Source organism: Pinus tabuliformis, chromosome 6 (assembly GCF_031772625.1).
Source record: "Pinus tabuliformis cultivar Carrire ecotype Pingquan chromosome 6, CPIR1, whole genome shotgun sequence".
Taxonomy (NCBI): Eukaryota; Viridiplantae; Streptophyta; class Pinopsida; order Pinales; family Pinaceae; genus Pinus; species Pinus tabuliformis.
In genome coordinates, this window is record NC_142292.1 from 1,575,991,567 (window position 1) to 1,576,014,628 (window position 23,062).

Genomic DNA, 23,062 nt, shown 5'->3' on the forward strand with positions numbered 1-23,062 from the left:
TGTGCTTCAGGTTTTTCTAAGCATCTTAATAAAATTGAATCATAATTTTTCCTAAACAATACATCATCTACAATTGTGAAGTTTCTTCTTTCAATCTAATGGCATGTTTGTTTTTATAGGAGAGATTAGAAGGAGCGTACCCATTTTTTAAATAGAAAATCAGATTTGTATAGTGCGATTCAGGACCTGTGGTACTTATCTGATTGATTTCTTCAGTATCCTCTGTACTTCCAGGTTCTTGAATGTTGGATGCTCCTGCTAAAAACCTGCCAAAACCTTGGCCTTTGACAATCTTTGCTACCTTGATTTCCAAGTCATATTCTTGTAATGATGTGACCCAATTTGCTCTCTTTTCTCCTAATTCCCTTTGAACTAGTAATTGTCTTATTGGTGAAAAAGGAACTATAACTTTTGTGTGAGATTTTAGGAGGAAGGGCCTGTAGTGTTTAATGGCTTTGTACACAGCAAAGGCTTGTTTTTCAACTTCTGAATAATTTAGTTCAACACCTTAAGATTTGAGTTGTAAAACGAAATTGGTGCTTCCAAGTTTTGATCATTAATTTGAGTCAACACTGCTGCATAAGACGAAGCAGATGCAAGGGTATATAGTATGAAATGATTAGAAAAATTGGGAGTGCTTAAAGCACATGCATTAATTATTGATTGTTTAATGGAATCAAATGCCTCTTTTTCTGCAGATCCCCATTTAAACACCGAATTTTTCTTAATCATCATTTGCAATGGTAAAATAATTTGGGAAAAATCTGGAACAAAATGTTTAACAAAGTTAATTGGACCCAAAAATGACTGCATGGATTTTTTATTATGAGGGAATGGAATTTCAGAAATCTCTTTAATTCTGTCTAGATCAATAGAGATACCATCTTTTGAAACAATAAAGCCTAAAAGTTTTCCTTGATTAAGTGCAAAAAAGGACTTCTTTAGATTAAGAGAGATACCATACCTTCTACAACATTCAAAGATTTGTTTTAAATCATGTAAATGATTAGACATTTTCTTGGAAAATACAGTAATATCATCTAAATAGACAACTACTTATTTATTGAGCAATCCTTTGAATGCTATATCCATGGCTCTCTGAAATGTAGCTCCTGCATTGCTAAGTCCAAAAGGCATTTTTTGGTAGGCATAAGTTCCCCACTTAGTTCTAAAGGTAGTTTTAAGCCTGTCATCAGGATGGACTAGAATTTGGTTATATCCTAAAAAACCGTCTAAAAAGGACATTAGTTCTGAACTGGCTACCGAATGTAGTGTTTGCTCCACAGTAGGTAAAGGGAAGTTATCCTTTTGGCTTGCCTTATTAAAATTTCTGAAATCGATGCAAATCCTGATATTGCCACTTTTCTTTCTAATAGGCACCATGTTGGAGACCCAGTTTGAATGGCTCATAGGAAAAATTATCTTACCCTTCAAGAGTTTATTTAATTCAGCCTTTATTTGACTCTCTAGGTTAGGATGAATCTTTCTTAACTTCTGTTGCACTGGTTTTTGTTCAGAGAGCATTGGAATAGTATGTTGAATGATTGATGCATCGTATGTTTTCAAATCATCATATTTCCAAGAAAAGACATATTGGTTTTTTGTTAACAGCCTAATGAATGCTATTCTTTCTTCTAAAGAAAGTCCTAGTTCCAAATTGATGTTTTGAGGGTTTTCCTTAGTACCTAGGTTTATCAATTCAAATCTTAAAGTGGAACTCTAGAGTTTTGAATTGGTCACCCGTTTAAACATGTCTTTAATATCATAAAGATCTTCAAGCTTGACCACTGGTTTTGGTATTGAGTTTTCCTGTTGCTTTTCTTTCATCTGAAGGTCATGATCACTTTCTTCAATGATTTGGTCATCGTATGACTTGTCAGAAGTCAAGAAGTTTACAATGTCTTCATCATGGTTGAACACTCGCCAATTGGTGACATTATCAGGAATTGATGGTCTAAAAATTAACTCTACTGAAAATCTATCTGGGCTGTAATCTTTGGATGGTAGGAGTCTAGAAACGACACTAGCTAGCAGGTCTGTTGCTGCATTATAGGACCTAGGGATGGGGGGAATATTGAATGCTAAAAATTGAGAGATGAGTTCCTGTACTAGAGACTGATAGTGTTTAAGATGACCAGAAAGGCAATGAATTGAATTTCTAATATGTTTAATAAAAATTTCTGAATCACCAAACACTTTCAGATATTGAACCTTAAGACCAATTGCTTTGTAGAGTCCTTGAACTAGGGCCTCATACTCAGTTGTGTTGTTTGTGCATTCAAATTCCAATTTGCATGATAACATAGTCTTTTCTCCCTGAGGACTAACTAAAATACATCCTGCTCCTGAACCTTCACTAGACTTAGACCCGTCAAAATATAGTGACCAAAATAAAGGATTATCAACAATTTTATTTACAGTTTCCTCAGCAACATTAACACATCTTGACCTATCTGTTTGTGAAAAGTTTTGGATCTGAGATGTGAAATTATTGACTGGGAAAGGAGATGGTTGGGCAGTGAAATTGCCAAAGAATGATTCAGATGAATAATTCCCCAAGATATTGTTATTGAATGTTATTGGTTGATTTTCTTGTTCAAACTCGGTAAGAGTATGGGTCATGTGTTTCTCCCGATCAATCTTGATCTGATTTTGCTTTCCTTTATAAGGTAACCGCATATGGGACCAATCGGTGGAAATATAACCATGGAGTTTTTCAGACCAATCTCTACTTAAAATCAACCCATAGAATTCAGGTATATCAGCAATCAAAATATCAATTCTTTGAACCACTCTAGGATCAGCTGATAACCTGATCGTCACTCAGTTGATCTCTCCTAAAACCTGGACCTTAGTTCTATCCAGCTGTATAATATGAATTGCAGATTTTTGGGGTTCGATGTTTAGTTTTGAACAAACTGAAGCTGGCATTATATTAGAAGAAGCCCCTGAGTCAATCAAACAGTTGTGTAGATTTCTATTATAGATCTCATAGGTTAAGAGGAAAGGAGGAGTATGAGAATTTGATCTATCCCCAATTAAGACCGCATCAGTAGCTTCCACTCTACCAGGAGGTGGTTGGCCTGAATCATTAGCAGCTTTGGACAATACAGCATTAGGAAGAGGTGAAGAAGGAATGGCATTTAACTCCTTAAGAAGTAATTTCTGTTGATGTTTGAGTTTGCTAAGTTCAAATATAGTAATATTCGCCTTAAGCTTCTTCATATCTTCGATGATATTGTAGTCCATAGAATCTGACACTACCAATGTCTTAGATGTTGAAGGTAGATTTGAAGATGATGGTTGATTTTGGGATGGTATCGCTGAAGCTTTCTTTGTAGGAATCTTTTCTTTGGTAGTAGTGGAACCTGCATTCCTTTTCTTTGAAGTTGTCTGAACAGGTTCAGGAGTACATTTACTCCTGGTAGTCACAGGGAAAGCTTCTTGTTCATTTTTTTTATCAGAATTAGGTAAAATAAAATCCCACATCCCATGGCATTCGACAGTCTCCTCTTCTTTGGGTTCCTCAGATGGCAAGACTGTTTCATCTTCTTCTTCTTCTTCAGGATCTGAATCTGCGTTAGATATAACATTTGGTGGTTTTGATTCAGGTTTCTTAAAATTTCTAAATGGCCTTTTTTTTTAGGTTTCAGCTACTTGCTTCTTGATTTCTATCATTTCATTTGACATAATCTTGAAGACTTTTTCTAAACCTTCCATATCATATGGATCTTTAGGGGTTTTCTTTTTTGAATCATCCTTGAAAGAAACTTTTTTGGATTTCCTATCTTCAAGAGCAGCTTTCTTTTCCAAAGAAATAATATGTTTCTCTACAGCAAGCGCCTCTTTCATGTTTTCAGCTAAAGTTGGTTTTGCAGCCCTGTCTACGAAAATAGCTATATTTGAAGGTAGGGCTGTTATATACCATTCGCTTCTGATTTTCTCACTTGGTTTGGAGGCGGTTGGAATCCTATTCAAGAGTTTATTAAATCATGAGTTGAATTCCTTGATAGGTTCATTAGACTCTATCCTAAGATTGGAAAGATCATTGATTAATGTTGCTAAAAATCTATCATCGCCATACTTAGTAAGAAACTATTCTTGGAAAATGTTCCAACTAGTAATGGATCCAGAGGGCAGGGAAAAATACCAAGACCCAGCTGATCCTTGCAAGGTATAAGAGAAAAGCCTAATGACAACATCTTCATTTGTCACTCCTTCCAAATTAACTGATAACATGAAATTATCAATATGTTCTTCGGCTTGTGTTCCAGCATCTGGGTTAAACTCGGGTAACCATTTTTCAGGAGAATCAGGCAATGGATGTAATGGTGCAGGCATGGTGACTGCACCAGGACTATTCCATGGATTCTGAGCCATTGAAAAACCAGTAGCAGATGATATTGCTGATGAAATTCCAGATGTTTGTTAAGGAGTTGATATTGAGGATTGAATGGGTTGGGATGTTGAAGTTCCTGATCCCTGTTGAACAACAATATGTAATGGAGGAGTGGATGGTTGACTTCACACCGATGAACATGAGATGGAAGATGATGATGAGAAAGTTTCACTATCAGATCCTTCAGTATTTTTTTTGCCCTTTTCCTTTTAGGTAAAGGCAACTCAGTAGGTTCAATACTGAGCTTTCCGCTCTGGAGTCTAGTGAGAGGGTGAGGTAGATTGAATTACGAAGTCTCACTGCCTTGAGATACCTCAGATTTCTATGGTGATATGGAAAAGCCTTGAAGTTTATGGATGAGAGACTGAACTTCAGGGGACTCAGGACTTAATCGTTCTGAAGTATGGTGGGTTTGAGCAGTGGTAGTTGATTCCTCTTCTTCTCGCTTGAATATTGGAGTTCCAGCATGCAAACGGGAGGTACGAGGTGAGGTGGAGGGAGATTTACTCTCAGAATGGGTTATAGGTTTGGGTTTGCTCATCATTCACAATTCAGGCCCTCCTTCTAGTGCAAAAAATGTTGATGCCTCGAAAATCGCTGCATCAACATCAGGGATAACGACCCGGTCTGGACCTTAAAGGTAGCTCCTTTTCCATTTGGTGTGGTGGCTCCAACTAGATATAATGGACTAGTTTCCCAATGATTGGTAAATAGGATGGATAAATGATTGATTCTCTTATATCTAATGATAATGGATGAATGATTTAATCTAAAAGTAAAATTATAAACAACTATCCTATCCTGGGAAATTTCTGCTTTTAACATAACTTTTGATGGTCTTCATCCACAAACAGGCATATAGATGACTCTGTTGGTAAACAAAGATATTTATTCATATGATAATTACTAAGCCCAAATAGTTGAACAAAGCAATCAAGCAAACATTATTACACTATTCCTCATATATATCATAGACATAGATATGATTGAAAGAATAACAATCCTTAGACATTCAATAGTGAAAAGTACAAGGATTGCTGTTAAAACACATACATATATTCAATGATAGCAAGATTTAAACAAATGCCAATTCACATAAAAGAATGACACAAGAGCATAGATAATAGTACCATATGTTTTTTGGATCACTCCCGATATCAATCGCATTCAAATTCCTTCTTCTAACTTAGAAACACTTCCACAAAAGGAAATATTGCACATGTCATCAAATCTTTCTTCATCAAAATTTAGAATACTGGTCCAGTCTTCATAAAAAATAGATCAGAAGCACAATAGTGTGACTTACTGATTTGAGTTTGTACAAAAACTAAGGACCCTTTCTAAATGCATGAAAGGGCCTATAAATACTAATTAAGCTAACTAATTACAAAATAAAAGTGTTATTTAATTGGTACAACTATATTATGAATATCTCCTCAAAATCGGTTTGTCCTCAGTCGGCAGCATGATTCATTGTTTCAGATGATCTCCCTTTGGCTTGAGCTGGCAGATAGCTAGCATCGTTGCAATTCTGGAGGGCGACTTAGACGAGAATACAATTGGGCTGAATATGTGGCATCTTGGATCTGAGGAATCATGCAACTGATGGCATCAGTTAAACATTTGAGTGCAGCCCTCTGACTATATGGCTTAATTAAAAAAAAACAAAAGGCATCCCAAGTTAAACTTTGGATGCCAGCGATTAGTCTTCCATTCTTTTCCAATTCCTGATTGCATGTTTGTTCCAAGGCTTTGGCTGATGTCAATTTACCTGGATTGCATTGTGAAATCATGTTAGACAGATAAATAGTTCCATTGACCAATTCAATTAAATTTCTAGTAGATAATCGACATCTTGAAGTTTCTCTTTCTACCTTCATCAATTGCGACTGCCATTCTAGGAAAAGGATGTCCTTGTACGACTCTAGAATTTTGGGTATATCCGCGGCTTGTCCTTTACTGGAGTCTTGCCAAGAAAGAAAGTTGTTTAAGGTCTCATCGGCCTGTTCTAAATCCTGCCTGGCTTCAACTGATTTATCAACTATTGATGTAGTAATCTCACAAGGAGGCTCAACCAGTGAAATGTTATGACATAGCAGTTTTAGCTGTGTAATCAATGCCTTATTGATTTCTAGAGCTTCGGTTCTGAACTCTACTACTTGAGAAAGACTCTTGAACTTTTCTACTTCTTGTGACAGTTGAGCAATTTGCTCATCATTAGTCTTGCTCATTTATTCATTCATCACCTTTAATCTGGCCAATGCTTTGGACAATTCCTTTTGTTTCTGTACTGCGCTCAAGTCTATCCTCTGTTTCTCTTTGAGCAATTGCTCATTTAATTGACTATTTGTCTGCTGCTGTATTGATAGTTGTTTTTCTAACTGTTCTATTTTTCATTGTGCTTCAAACATCTGTGACTACAATGAAACAAATATTTGATGTTTTTCCTTAAGTAGATTGCTTACTTCCGAGGCTTTATCCATGGTGGTTGCCGAATAACCTCCAGCATACTGAGAAAGTTTTGTAAGGTCATCGGAAGGGTTCAATTCCTCCTTCCACACCATATTAGCCATCTCCGTTTGATCTGGTAAAAGGGAAGATTGATCAAGACTCCTCCTTTTCCTCTGTGTTTTCACCACAGCCCTATGTTTGGGACTGTAAAAGACATCTAATGGTGGTATGTCTTCTATTTGCAAAACAATCTGATCGAATGGATCTTTAGGAATTATTTCCGCATCTTTGCTAATGGGTAGGTCGTTGGTCCCTTCAATTAGAACCGTAGTCGTGGTCGCTTCCTGATTGACTGTTACTTGGGGTGTGCCGAATCCTTGTGAAGTCTCGGGATTGCTTATAATAGAGTCAAATTGTTGGCACTCTTTGAGGAGTTTGGGATCAATTTGAGCCTCTAGATCAATAACTTCACTGTCCTGCTTCTTCTCTTTCTCCTGCTCTATTTCCTACTCTTTTCCTTTCTCTGGCTCTTTTCCCTTTTCTGGAATTTTCTCTGTAGCAGGAGGCTCATCAATAATCTTCTGTTCAGGCTCGCTTGACTTATTTTTTGGTGTAGTAGTCAATAAGTCCAGAGGCAGAGTTTGCAACCTATGTTCTATGAGCCTATTGAATTCCACCAGTCCTTCATCATTATATTTCATCTTTGCCAATGTTTTAACCTGAGACAATGATTCTGCCGAAGAAAATAGGTCGTCAAATTCATCTTTTTCAGGGTCAAACTTAGTATGTTTGCCCTGTTCAAGCATATTATAAGCAACCCTCCAGGGATCGAATTGCCTATTAGGGATGGTTGCAAGATTGAGCATATTTATTTTTCCTGTCTCCTTCTCAGGATGTTTGTAATCAAGTAGAGTATAAACACTGCATCTCAAAGGGAATATAGGCCATGACTGCTTTTTAGAAGTCCTAAGAGTTTTGGATGTTCCAGCTGTTGTTATTTGGTAAGCTAACTCTCGTGACAATAGTTTATCAGGTACATACAATGGGAGGACATGGGGTCTTGTGAGGCTACCATACACCCTTATATATGTGAACTTGTCCTCCCTGAACCAATTCCCTACAGCAGTCAAGTCAATCTTTGCCTCCTCGGAAATCCTTGGGGTAGGCTTATCAAAAATGGCATAATAGATAGGCAACATATAACCATTACAAATTTGATACAAGTGGTCTTTATAATGTGCTTTTCAATAACATCTAATGACAAATGTGGATTGGCTTAGGGTCCTGTGGCGTCCACCTCCACCCAAGTATTGGGTATTCAGAATTAAAGCAAAGCATATCCATAAAATAAGCACTGTAATAGAAGGGGGCAATAGTCTTGGTGGTTTTGCGTGAATTGAATCTAAAATCAAGAATTGCAGAGGCTAATTTATCGGACAATATATTCACCCAATCCATGACATAACTACTAACAGCTGCTTCCATTAAAGGAACAATTTCGATAGTAAATTTTGCTGAATCATGCATTCCCCATATCCTACACATCATTGCCTCAGCGTAACATTAAGGAGATGACAAGGAATCCACGAAGTACTTACCCGATGATTCATGTTTGTGCTTTGTAGGATTCTGTATCCATTTTCTAATCGGGGCTAATTCTATCTCATTTCCTTTGCGAATTTCTCCAGAAAGCCTTTGTTGTATTTCTTTTCAGGTTCAGGAAAATGATACATTTTCCTTAAGTCATCAGGCTGAAATGAACCAAAAACTCTTCTGTCAACTGTGCAAAACGTTCTATTTGAAACTGGAATTTGTTCGACCACCCATCTGACTACATCAGTGTATGGAAGAATTTTCTCCTGAGCTGCTATCCTGTGCAAAAATGAGTCGGCTAAATCTTTCAGGGAGGCTTCTGATTTATTAGTTGAGCCTGCAGTAGCTTCTTCCGACACTTCCTCCAGTTCTTCTGCCTCAATTAAATTATAGATTCTTTTCCAGCTTGTATTTCCAAGGCCGAGACATGTAGTGTCTGAGATTAGGCCCTTTTTACTTGGTCCTGGGTCGCTGGTGGGCTGGACTGTTACTGTAGGCGCCGCTACTGCTGTGGATCTCTTGGATTTCTTTCCCATTTTCTTAAAACTTGTTATTTCGATAGAATTCTACACAAGGAATGAAACCATCGTGATATAGAGAAATAGATAACATGAGCCAATATGAAAGAGTTATATCTATTAGCGAATAATCAAAGATCATAGTGAAATTGCCGCAGATAGAATCTAAGTGGAAAATCTCGGCATAACTACTTCATTAATTGGCCGCTTCACCTGTCAATCGTGATAAGGGAGCTTTTAAACATCCATCATAATGTCTATATGGTGAATAATCGATTCAAGCGTGGCTTATATTTTTGGTGGATAATCGCATTTGATGATTGGTGACGTGAAAGGGAGGGTTTTAATAATAGGCCAAAATATCGTTGAATCACCAAAGGTGGTATAATGCATGCCAATCTTTAATATGCTTAGAAACACGTGCCTTGATTTAATGTATTGCAATCGGCAAAGGGCTCGGATCACATTACTTACGCTATTGCGAAATCGCTGATCGCCGATGGCGATACGCCTTATCGCATCGGAAGATTTGAAGGTGTCACAGTTAATGAATTGATTGCTACGACCGATTGCCGATAGTGATACCTTTTATCACAACAAAGGAATGGGGGGGTGCCTTATATATACGATGTGATTTTCCTTTCCCTGATATCCGATAGTGATTTCCCTTTTCGGATCCGAGTAATTCAACGGGTCTTTATATATGTTTTTCTTATTATTGTGATATGCGATCTTGTGATCGCTTTATCGTAATAAAAAAGCTTTATGATTATTTAAAAGACCTATTTTCTCATTGTTTGAAAGGTATATCATATTTCAATCAGACCTTTTGATGAGGGCTTTTTCCAATGATGAGTTAATAACAATTTATTCACACATCTATGTTTAAAAGGGACCCATTTCATATTATGATTTTTAAAGAAAAAATTTATCAAATGGGGGGTTGTTGTATAGCACAACAAGATATTCAAATATATAACATCCTTCCACTCAAAAGTTATTGGGCCTTTTTGAAAATTTTATGATAGTAGGGTATCTATCCACAACAAGAAAGCTAGAAATGGTATGAAAGGAAGGTTATAATGAGGGATACTAAGGCCACATCCCGAAGAAATTGGTGAAATTTCTAGCAGTTGTTCAAAATTACCTCTATGTGCAAGTTATCCCACACCTACCACCTTTGATGAGATACCCTAAGTTTTTTCCACTAATATTCCTCTATCTAGTGTGGGTGAGACAATCTGAACTTCTATGTATGAACCACAGATCCAGAGACCCTACCAAAAGTCAAGAGTCTCAAGGAGCCCTATGATAATATTTGGTGTAAGAATTCCCCCTTCATAGGTTTCTTTTGACCACTAGATTTGTGACATTGGATTGTGGAGTACTTTAAATTTCCATAAAAGCCAACTTTCTATGTTTCAAATGAGAATTACAATGGGGGGTGATTTGAATTTCTACTCTAAAGTCCTAACTTAGACTAAAATTTATTTTGTGGCCTTGCGATGGGGGGAATTAATGTGTTTAAGTTAATTTTGTTTTATGAGGATTTTGAGTTAGGGATGATGGCCCAAAACCTATGTGACTTAGGGTGTGAAGAATGGTGAATTTCAAGTAGTCTAGGCTTGGCGTTCTGATTCCCGCAAATTACTTTTTTTGTAAGGAGAAGAGCATAATAATCAAAGAGAAACTAAGTGAAATTTTTTTGTGAGGTTTAGTGGGTTCAAATTTTTAAGTGAACATTGTAAATGTTTACCAAATTCTAGCAATGTAGATATCACATAATTTGTTACTTTGCAATCTAATTAAACTATGTGAGTTGTACCTTGCCTAAAAAGATAGTGTGTCTATGTTGAGACACTTACTTTCCCCTAATACACTCTGTGATTTATCATCTAATCCTAAAGGGAAACGTCAATGGGTTTTCAATATGTTCCCAACTCTCCCATATCACTATGCGTGTAAGGGGAAGAGAATATTTCATCGTTTCCTAACTCCATTTCTAGTCTCAATACTATAATTGCTTAATCAACAAGCAAAGCCCATCCATGTTGAAAAAGAAGCTAAATTATTTTATACTAATGTCTAATTATAATGAAAAATATCCTAACTAAGTTGTTAAAACATGCAAGGGTGGGGGAAGATCTAAGGGTTGCCACTGAACTAAGAGCAAAGAAAAAATTTACAATTTTTTTAAGGATTTGTAAAAATACATGGCTTCTTCGCTAATAGTTGCGGGGAAATCACTATGACTATTTCTTCACTAACTATGTAGACTACCCAAGAAATGAAATAAAAATTAATTCCAGTATACACAAGCCAAAAGGTGTCCCAAAGTAGTTGTACAATAAAATAATATAGGAAATAGAATGCAATAGAGCTAGGAGGATATCCTTCAAACAACATATATAAGAAAGAAAAAGAAAATGGAGTCAACAATTTTTTTGTCTTTGCATCCCATGGCTCTTTCTTAAATAATCACATGGAATAGCTTGGAAATGAAACAAATTTGAATTTGAGAACACAAAAGCCTAGAGGTGGCCTGAACTAGTTGTACAAGAAAATAATAGAGAAAATAGAATGCAACAAAGCTAGGAGGAGAGCCTGCAAATAATAGAAAGAGGAAAGGAAAAGAAACCCAATATTCCAATTGTTTACTCATTTGATGGAATGGTATACGGAAACTAAATCTATTACAAGGCTATTCTTCCTTCCATAGAGACAAAGAGAAAATGATTAGTATGATAAATACATAAAGAAATAAAAAATTTAAATAAATCTATTTAAGATCATTAACTACAATGAAATAACAATGGAAAACAAAAGAAATAAATATAAGAGGTAGGGAATAAATAATCCTCTGTATTTATTTATTAAAAGAGTTACAAATTATCCAAAAGACACTGAAGGGACTTATGTTGTAGCTACTACAACCACTCTCCAAAATTTTTCCCATGCTTTGATTTTGGAGACTTCCTTCTATCCACAGGAGCTTATCTCTTACTATCCTCAAATATCAATGTTTATATCAAGATTTTTGTTTTTATGTTGTGCTTTTGTTTCCTTGTTTTGACCTTGATCTGTACTTTTGTAGCCACAAGGAACCTTCTAACTTGACCTTGTAGCATTTCTAGGCTTGCCTCTAGAAACTACACAATCTTTAAAGGAAGGCTAGCCTTGCCTCCAGAAATTGTGCAATCCCTCTTGGAAGTCCAGCCTTGAGCCTAAAAATAGTGCAATTCTGGATAGAAGCCCAACCTTGATGATGGAAACTACACAAACCATCCCTTGACCTCAAAACCTACATAATGCACTGAGTCAAGAAGTTGCCTAGTCCTTGGGAATTGAACAATACTTATTGGAAATCCACATGCAACTTTATCAAAAAATAAAAAAGCATCCCTATGAAATAGAGATTCACTAACTAGTTTCCTTAAGGTGGCACACTCACTATTTTTGGAACTTTTTGCCAAGTGTCATTTTTCCTTGATTTTAGGCATTCATGTCATAAGCCTTATTTAATCCAGATCTATTTAATTGATGCCCCTAGAGATCATTTACACATTTTATCTTGGATCTCTAGCATTCTTGAGGAGATCAAGGAGCCTTTGGTGGAGTTTACGACACTTTTCTCAGTGAGTTTTGCTTTTGTCATATTTTGTTGCTTTTTCTGTCATTTTTTGTCATTTGGCTTCTATGAGTGTTGTTTTTCTTCTTTATTTTCTTGGTTTCTTGAATTTTAATGTATATTAGCTTGTACAAGTGTTTCTTCGGTCTGTCATTCACCTTTCACACATGTCACATTAGTTTTCTTGTTTTTTCCCATTAATGGTCGTCGTTGCGATCACTCTTCTTGCATATTTGTTTTTCCTTTTTCATTTTGATCTTCCACTTTTTTTTTAACTGATATATCCATATTTAGTCATATCTACACTTTAACATGCACTATCACTCATATCTGCTTGCTTCTCACACTCTCACGGGGAAGGTCTTCTCAATCTCTTGGACAATTTTCACCTTGCCTAGTTGGGCATCACACAAGCCTGAGGCTCAAGCTCTTAGCTTGGCCTCTGAGACTGCGTAATGTGTAGTATAGGAAAACCTAACTACACATTGTGTAGTTCTAGGGCTTGGACTTTCTGCCTTGGCCACTGAGACTACACAATGCACAACCTCTCACACAGTCTTTCCTAGTTGGACTCCACATTCTGTAGTCTCTAGCCTCAAGCTCCATCACTGATTGCTAATAATTCCCAATGCGTATTTCGCTCAGCTAGTCTCTCTCCCTCACCTCAGAAATTATGTAATCGTCCTCATCATTTCATTGGTTTATTTCTTGATCTTGCTTTGGAAGTTGATTTGTTGAAGCTAATTTATGTATGTCATGAGTGCTTTTTCCTCTCATAGGTATTGAACGTGTTGGGAATTTCTCCTCATCAATCATTGTTATCATGGAACACAAGAGAACTACTTCAAAGGATACAACAAAGAGAATTAATGGGGAGGAAGTTGAGAGTTTGTTAGTTTACATTCTAGTATACTCAGACACTCAATTGTTTATGGAAAAGGAATCGATATTAGATGGCAGAAGGTGAATGAAATTTTCTGAGCAAGGACCTTCAAAGCAGATCTGGAAGACATACACTTATCAAAAGGTCAGGGTTACATAGGATTGTGTGAAGATACCTAACATTCCCATGTGCAGAGGTTATTATTTGGATACTGTCTCACACGGATCCAGTACCAGCACATGGAGGCTTGCTTCTTTTCTGGTAGCAAACTATCATCTTATGTAACATTTTCTTGAGCCAGAATCATTCATGGATTTTTTCTTCTATGTAAAGTCAAGCTACTTCAGCACCAAGGAGATTGTTGAAGACTAGGTGAAAGAGGAAATGAAGTTATACTAGACACCCACCAACACATACAATATGAGATCTCTCAGGAGGGCCTATCAGTTGTTGATCATCTTATGTTACAGAATCAATAGTCAATAGAGCAACGAGACATTTTCTAAAGGTTGGGCTTTCTTAATAGACTAGGTTGTGAACGAAGGTAAACCATTCAAATAGTCATATTTGTTAGCCCAATAGTTGTGGATCCATGTATATAACAACCTTAGTCCTCCTAAGGGTAGGGAAACTATATTTTATGTGTATGCATATCTATTGGATTCAATCTATGCACACAATGCATTCCCTAACATGAATTGGACTTGGACACCACGGGAGCTGTCACGTATGTTTATTGCAAGCTGCTTTCAAATTTAATCCATAAAGGAGTAATAGAGAAGCTAACTGATCACTTCCTTATTCCATTATATAATATTATCTTTGAGGAAGATCCACCTTGCATGTCACATGGGGAAATGGAAGTAGTATCGTAGATAGCATATTGGTTTGCCTCACCAGATGGCACTTTCCTTAGGGTATTTGACCAACAAAAGTCGTCGCATATTTTATCGAGGTATGCTACCAAAAAGTTAGTCGTGCAATAGGTTGCATATTATCTCTCCATAAGGTTATCAGAAGTGCTGCATAGGAGGAATAAAGCACCTTGGCCTATCCTTCCTTTGCATATTGGATTGTATGAAATTAAGAACTTGAAATCCACGGATACCAAAGTGAAGGAAATAGAGAAATTTTCATTCGATACTCTGGACTTAAATTTGTATGATTTGATACGTATTTGCAAAGCTCAATGTGCGACGATCCATTTTCAATGGCTAAGAGAGAAATTTCATTGGACGGAGGAGGATGGATGGAGAAATTGTTACAATGCCTCCAAGTTCCACAATTTTATTAGTTTGGCAGGAACTTCACAGGTTTCTCCACAGAAGGAAGCTACTCCAGAGGCACCACCAATAGAAGTGGATAACCTACTGTGTGAGAAGGGAAAGAGGAAGGTTGTGCACAGTCGAGGTGGAGAAAAAAGCTACTAGATGAAAGTAGATCCAACCATTATGAAAGCGAATTTAGTAGTTGAGGCAAGGAGGAAACAAAAGATGCAGGAAGCAAAGAAAAAGAAGAGGGAAGAATAAGTACAGAAGAGAAAGATTAAGAAGAGAAGAAGAACAAATAAGAATAACAAAATCGAAGAATGGAGGTAGTAGAAGAAGAAAAAACACAGAGACAATCTAAAGTTCTAGAGCAAAACCAATAGCTAGAGGATGAGAGAAAATAGATGCAGGAAAAAGAGCTTTCTCAAGAGATAGAGGAGTTGATTGAAATCCAATACATGGAGAAATCAGAGCCAAAGAAAAAAGATTTTGACCTATTTCCAATAACATAGTAGGTCACTATTCATTCTACCCATCCTCTAGCAGAGAAAGCTCCAAGTGAGGAAGAGGATATTGTTCCTCTCGAAGATGGTTTGGTGATGGATACGTACCATATGACCTATAATGAGGTTCATAATAGTATTGTACAAGTGAGTGAAAAAAATTTTCTAGACAACCTTGCATCTCTTGAATTCATTAGAGAAAGAGTGATTGTGATCGACACACGAAGAAATCTAGGTGTCATTGTCTCAACCAACTTGGGCTTCATAGGTGCTTCAGATTCAAATACAGATTATTTGTTGGCTGAGAAAAAGAACTTGCAGGTTGTTAGGAAAGGGGTTGAACAACTTCGACAAGAATCTCGAAGAAGAGCTTCTACATAAGTCCATCTGGAAGAACTGAAGGCAACAATACTCATTGAAGTATCGACATTGGGAGAGACCATGTTGAACCTCCATAAGGATCTTGTTGCTGTGCATAACATAGTTTTCCACTTGCATGGCTTGTAAGAGAAGTGTAAATATTTTGATAAAACTCTCAAGAATGTATAAGCTACCATCATTATCATGCATGAATGGTAGATGCGGTACAAAGGGGCACCGCTTGAATTGGGAAAGAAGATAAAGAAAGAGGAAAATGTGGAGAAGGAAAAGGTTCAGATCCTCATCCAAAATAATAAATAGCTTGCCTCTTTCATCACTATCATCCAGGCCTCATATGCATGATTGTAGAACAATGTGGATTTATTAGTGAAGACCCAAAGGATCCCATGATCTAGTTCACTCATAGAGATTAAGCGCAAGAAGTAGGCCAGGAAGAAGATACATGAATACTTGGAACAATGGAGACTAGTAACCATCAAGGAAGATCTCGAGGTGAACAGAAAAAGTATGCACAAGTACGTTGGTGGTCCTATCCAAATCAAAACAATGTTGAGATGAATTTTCCCTAATCTCAAGCATGATATGTTTTATCTTATTAGGTTGTCTAGTTGGATCTACCCAATTTTGTCTTATATGGGTATGAGTGTAAATTGTAATATTATTAAATTTGTAAGTGGAATTTCAAGTGTCAATATTGGAATTTGAAGATTCATGATGTAATTTAATGAGTCATTTTGTAAAGAAGTTGAAGAGTCATGATGGAATTCCAAAAGTCACAAAGGGGCATTGAAGAGTCACCCCATTTTGTTATAAATACATCCTCATAACTCATCTAAGGGGATTTTAGGAACCAAGCCTTTGGCTAGGCTTAGGCTTATAATTAGGAGCTTAGGAGTTTGTGAGAGCCTTGGATTCTCCATAGCATAGAGTGAGTATATTTCTTTCGAGGAGCAGGTGATGTTGACTTCATGTTCCATTATTAGGGCTAGTGGTTTGTCAATGGTGTATGTATGATTGGAAATTTCACTTAATAAAAGATCAAAGCTGACACATTTTCATGTATATGTTGTGAATATAGTAGGAATATTCTCGTTATGTTTGCAATGTATGTTATTTCACTTATGCTTATGCTTATCAACTATTTTGTTTGCAATGGTACAAATCTCGTTTAATGCATGTTGTTGTTTACTTCCATCACTATTAACTAGTGAACTATTTCACATATTAGCTTGTGATGTCATTTGTGCTCATGTGTTCCTTTCAAGCTGCGTACTATTACAAGCTTCTAAGGGGATCATTCATTTTCCCTTTTGTTTTGACTTTCCACAGGGTCACACACTTCTTCTTGCGAAAGTCACTATACATCACTCTATGCATTACTACAATCAAGGCACATCATTAAAACCCACTACGTTAGCAGCTGGGCCATATTATGGATGCTACTCCTACACAAAACGGTGTGAGGTTTAATTAGGAATTCATATCAGAGAGATCCTTTGAATGTTGGTGGGTCTAGCACCATCAACATTTCTGGCGCTATAAGGAGGGTCATACGACAAGCTGAGCTCGTGAATTATATTTTGAACTTTCCGCATCTCTAATGGCTTCTCGCTAAATCATAACCTTGACATGTTTTTCTAGGACCGTAAATCTAAAAGTGTTGGTAGGAATAATTCGTGACTTGTCAAATCTTAAATTCGATGGCGAGGATGGAACAACCATTCTTGAGAAGACCACTCTCTTTCTTGAGTTTTTCACAAAACACAATATCCACTGCGAGGATGTTTCTTTTGGGTTTTTCATTTTCACATTTGAAGCACACGTCAAGGAACGTTGTTACACATTTATGACCACATCCATACACTCTTTCAACAATATTTTCAAAGATCCATTCCGTGCCTTTGGCAAGTATGACTGCAAATCTATTTTCAAGAAAATCATGTTATTACGAAAAGCACTTGACGAATCTCTTGATGATTTTCATGATCCTTTCATTCATTTTTGTTTTGAAGTTTTTGAACATGATATTGATTACCCTTTAATGAAATAGAATTTTTAATTTCTTCTTCACCTTTTGATGAATCCACGTGAATATGAATCTTTCGAAAGTCTCCCAATGTACACTAGTATTAGAGCTTCTAAATCTGCAATGACCAAAGTTTCTTTTCAAATTGAATCTTCATCTTCCCCTCATCTAACAACTCTATTTTTGTAGGTTGAGGTGGGAGGACTTGAGAATTCATCCTTTGATTTACCACCATCTCCTCCCACCCCATATACTCATAATTTCAGTGTAGGTTTGGACTGCAAATATTCTTTTTACGATGATTCTCTATCTCCTTGTCCTCCATCCATTGATTCCTTTGGTCCTCCTCATTATCAGTTGTTTGGTTCACCTGTTTCAACCGTTTCTGTTGATGTTCATGAGGATCAGTTTCAGGATGGAGTTACTTGTGAGAAGCCAAACTGCAATCTCATTTGTAATGACTGTGTGTGGGAGTCTATCTCTAAATAAGAATATGCGACGAATATTGATCTTTCTCATTTTGCACAACTCCCTCATTACCCAAACATTTTACGTGATTCTATCATTCCTGTTGAATCTTGCAAAGAATTTGTTTCTAATAATGTTATTCCCAATCACACTCAGAATTCATGGAATGTTAGTTTTTCATATGAATTCGAAGAGCAATTTTTTTTTCTTGATCTCTCAAATCCATCATCTCATCATTCTCAAAAAATAGAGGGTTACATTTCTTATTTTCAATCTTCCCCTCTTTATGATTTGTCAAATCATGAGGATGCATATGTTTCCGATCTTAAACTTTCTAACATGGTTTTTGTGATCTTTTAACTCATTCATTTAGTCCCTGAAGAATTATCCTATACATTCACAAGCTCATGTAATCTACTAAAACAAGAGATAAGAATCTACTTCTACTCTTTACGGCAGAACTAAATAAAGATCGAGCAAAACAATAATCGACAAGAGGAATAACATCAATCGCACATAACACAATAAATACTCGGGGAAAGCCAAAGCTCAAACACCACTATCTGTATTGCATTAATAAAAAATCCAAGATGATAATACAATGCTTGTTCTCACAAGAGCAATCCCAACACTCAGTAAAATCAATCTCCAACTCGCAACCAAGCTCTTGGCAACACTTAGAAAATTCTCCAGCTCTCCAAGTCCCTATTTCCTTGCGCAATTCCTATGGTCGAATAACCCATTTTAAATGGAATTCAATGCACTCAAAACTGTGCAATCCCTTCAAGGATCAGTTCTTGATTACATGCATTATCAGTGCATCTCAAAAAAATCTAAAGTACATTGTCCTTGCACTATAGTCTCAACTGGGTCTATCTTAGAATTGACATAAATGAGTTTCTGATGAAGTAATCTTCAGTTAACTAGAGTAGCACAAGTTAATGCATTAGTGCACCAACTGACTATTAACTAACTATTAGTTCCTTAAATAGTTTGGAAATAATTTAATTGGACTTAACTCAGTAAACTGAGTTAACTAATTACAACTCATACTTAACTCATCCTGGACCTCTATAATATAGGGAGAATATAGACATGACTTCAGAAAGACTTCAAGCTCAAAATATCCTACGCTAATTAATTTAATTAAAACTAATTAACTATTTACAAGTTGCTATGAGAATAGAATTCAATTTTAATTCATAGTTTAATTCAAGGACAAATTAAACTAGAATTTCTAGATTCTATTTTTATCATTTCTTGTTGCTTCTATTTTTATCATTTCTTGTTGCTATTTTCGACACTCCGTCTCAACAAGAAAGGAATTATACTCAATTCTGATCTTGAACCTTTGGAATGTTCTGCATGCAACACTTCTCTCTAGTGTTTTTGCTCCAGAAACTCTAGAAACAAAAAAATCCAACCTGAATCAGAATGAAGCATCTGTCATCAAAGTCTTTGACTGATTTTGCCTCTATCGACTGAAAACTATGTGCTTTTGTTGACTCTACCTTTCTTCACTCTTGTCAACCCTTCTCTATGCTTCTTCAGTATCTGAATACTCTATTCTCTATAACTTTGATCTGTGGATGCATCAATCCCACTAATTCCTCCCGTTATTATGTACTTTGGGCTCTCATAGCAAGGTATGATCCATGAGATAAAACCTCTCAGTGGACCCTGCCCAATTTTATCCCTCTTGGGACTATCACTTCACATCACCCCACCTCACACCTAGAGGTATGGATGCATGTGATCCCTCTGCTCACCTGGCTAGAAATTTCCCCCTACAGGAGGCCTCTACATGACTGGATGCCTCCACTCGGTCTCCTCTCAGCTTCTCTAATTGTGGCTGCACCACAACTGTCTGAGACTAATTCTGAGACTACTTATTCTCTTCTTGAGTGGTTCTCTCCACTCAGTCTCCTCTAAACTTCTCCAATTGTGGTTTCTCCACAACTTCCTGAGGCTGCTTTAGAGGCTTATTCTAGGGATGTGTGTTGAGAGGTAATTTACTCTCCCTCCCAACCACCAAGTCTCTAACCTTTTCCTTTATCCTCAATGCTTTCCATGCATCTTTAAACTCATGAGAATATATGTTCTTGACCCGTGGTTATGTGCCTAAGGAAAACCTTTCCCTTACTAAAAACCACATCATAGCCACACTATTCCAATACCGCAACTAAAACAAGATTCTTCTTTAGTCCTGGAACATACATCACATTGTGATCCTGAGAGGGGAGCCAGACTCCCTCTGAAAGGTAACCATACCGATCCGAGTATCTCTATACCTCTCGTCATCTCTAAACTCTATTCTATTCTTGAGGTCTTTCTCCTCAAAATCACTAAAGACATCTCTATTCCCTGTCATATGCAATGAGGCACTGCTGTCAAGCTACCACACACCTCCCATGGTAGTGCATACAATGCATGCAATGAGAGTGAAATCACATTTGAACTGTGAAGCTAGAGCTTCACCTATTACCACTATTGTCAGCTCCTTCTTGCTTGCTTTCTTCTATGGGCAGTTCTTGGCATAGTGCCCATGCTTGTGGTAGTGAAAACACTTGACTTTTGTTATGTCCATATTCTTTCCCGCCTCCTCGCCTTGGGAAATCTTTCCCTTGGCCTTCTTTTCCTTACTCGCTAATAAAAATCCTCTTCCACTTCCTTGGAAGAGGTCCCATCTCTGGTGTTTCTCCTGATCTCCTCCTGCATCGAATCCAACCATAGTTGTTCCCAATCTAGTAGCTTCTCCTGACCATGGACAAAGTCTTGATAACTATGCCAACTCTTTGGGAGCCCAAGAAGAGCAACACTCACCGTATCATCCTCGGCAACCGTCATTCCAACACTTCCAAGTTCATCATGACATTGAGTGAAGTTGGTCAAGTAATTTGGAATTGAGTCGCCCACCTCCATCTTAATTTTTCAAAGTTTATCTTTCAGTGCCGACTTCCTTTGGTCACTTCTATTCTAGAAACAGTACTTCAATGCTTTCCACATATCATGTGGAGTTTCCTCCCATGGAGACTCGAGACAATGTGGTCTCGCACTCCCTCAAGGATTATCCGCCTCGCCCTTGCCACACACTTCTTCCATTTGGCTAGATTCTGAGAATCCAATGTTGGTGGCTTAGGAATGTCCTGATCAATGAATTCCTTCAAGCCATTATCCTCCAACACATCCTTTATCTTGTGCTTCTAGGTTATATAATTTGAGCTTCCATCCAAGGCATACTCGAGCCGCAAACCATAGAACACCATTTGTTGATCCTGAAGTATGTATTGCAAATTCAAATTTCACCTGTAACCCAAAAATCAAAACTTTGAAATCTCCTCTAGGATATGGTTCTCAACTATGATACCATGTAGAATTATCCTATATATTCAAAAGCTCATGTAATATACTAAAACAAGAGACAAGAATATACTTCTACTGTTTACGGCGGAAGCACATAAAGATCGAGCAAAACAATAGTCAACAAGATGAAGAACATCAATGGCACATAACACAATAAATATCCAGGGAAAGCCACAACTCAAAACCCCACTATCTGTATTGCATTAATCGAAAATCTAAGATGATAATACAATTCTTGTTCTCACAAGAACAATCCCAACACTCAGTGAAATCAATCTTCAACTCACAACCAAGCTCTTGGCCAACACTTAACTAATTCTCTAGCTCTCCAAGCCCCTATTTCCTTGCTCAATTCCTATGGCAGAATTACCCATCTTAAAGGGAATTCAATGCACTCAAAATTTTTTAATCCCTTCAACGATCAGTTCCTAATTGCATGCACTATCAGTGAAATTGAGAAAAATCTAAAATAAATAGTACACTATTCTTGCACTCTAGTCTCAACTGGGTCTTTCTCAAAATCAATATGCATGAGTTTGTGATGAGGGAATATTCAGTTAACTATAGTAGCACAAGTTAATGCATTAGTGCACCAACTGACTATTAACTCACTATTAGTTCCTTAAATAGTTTGAAACTCATTTAACTAGAAATAACTCAGTAAACTGAGTTAACTAATTACAAGTCATACCTAACTCATCATGGACCCCTATAATATAGGGAGAACACATACATGACTTTAGAAATACTTCCAACTCGAAACTCCTATGCTACTTAAGTTAATCAAACATAATTAACTATTTACATGTTTATATGAGAATAGAATTCGATTTTAATTCACAGTTTAATTCAAGGAAAAATTAAACTAGAATTTCTGGATTGTATTTTTATCATTCCTTGTTTCTATTTTCAATAGTCGTGACTCTGATTTTTCTACTATTGATTTTTATAAGCCATAGATGTTTGACGATCTATCTTCTGATGATTTTGAACTTCCACAAGCTATCGAGGCACTTCATCCTGAGCTAATGGTTATATCAAGTTCTCGTATTCTTTAGACCAGTTCCAATTCCAATCAGAATATTGATGTATCCTTCTAGGATCCTATTCACTCCTTCACAACAATTTAAAATATTTTTTTTTCATAGTTTTCTCATCCTACATCTATTGTGCATGACCCTCTTGCTCAGTCATTGGAGGAATCATACCTGACGAGCATTTTTGCGAAAAATAAGTTTTTCTTTCTTTATGTTTTTCGAGTTTCGAAGTTGAAAATTTTGTTCTTGGATGTCTTTGAGTTGCAGTGTGTTTGAACACCATAATGCATCCCCAGAATGCCTCACATGTTCTTTTCTATCATTTTTTTCTATGTGCATTTTCAAAATTTGAATGTCATGGTATCTATTTCCTTATCTTTCTTGATTGTTGCTATCTTTGAATATATTTCTTGATATCCATTCCCTCGCCTATATAAGCAACCGATGCATCGGTGGTTACACTAGAAATTTTATTTTAAGTAGGTCTGGCCTATTCTTGGTTATTTTAGGAATAGGAGTATTTTTCTTGTTTTCATGGATTTAT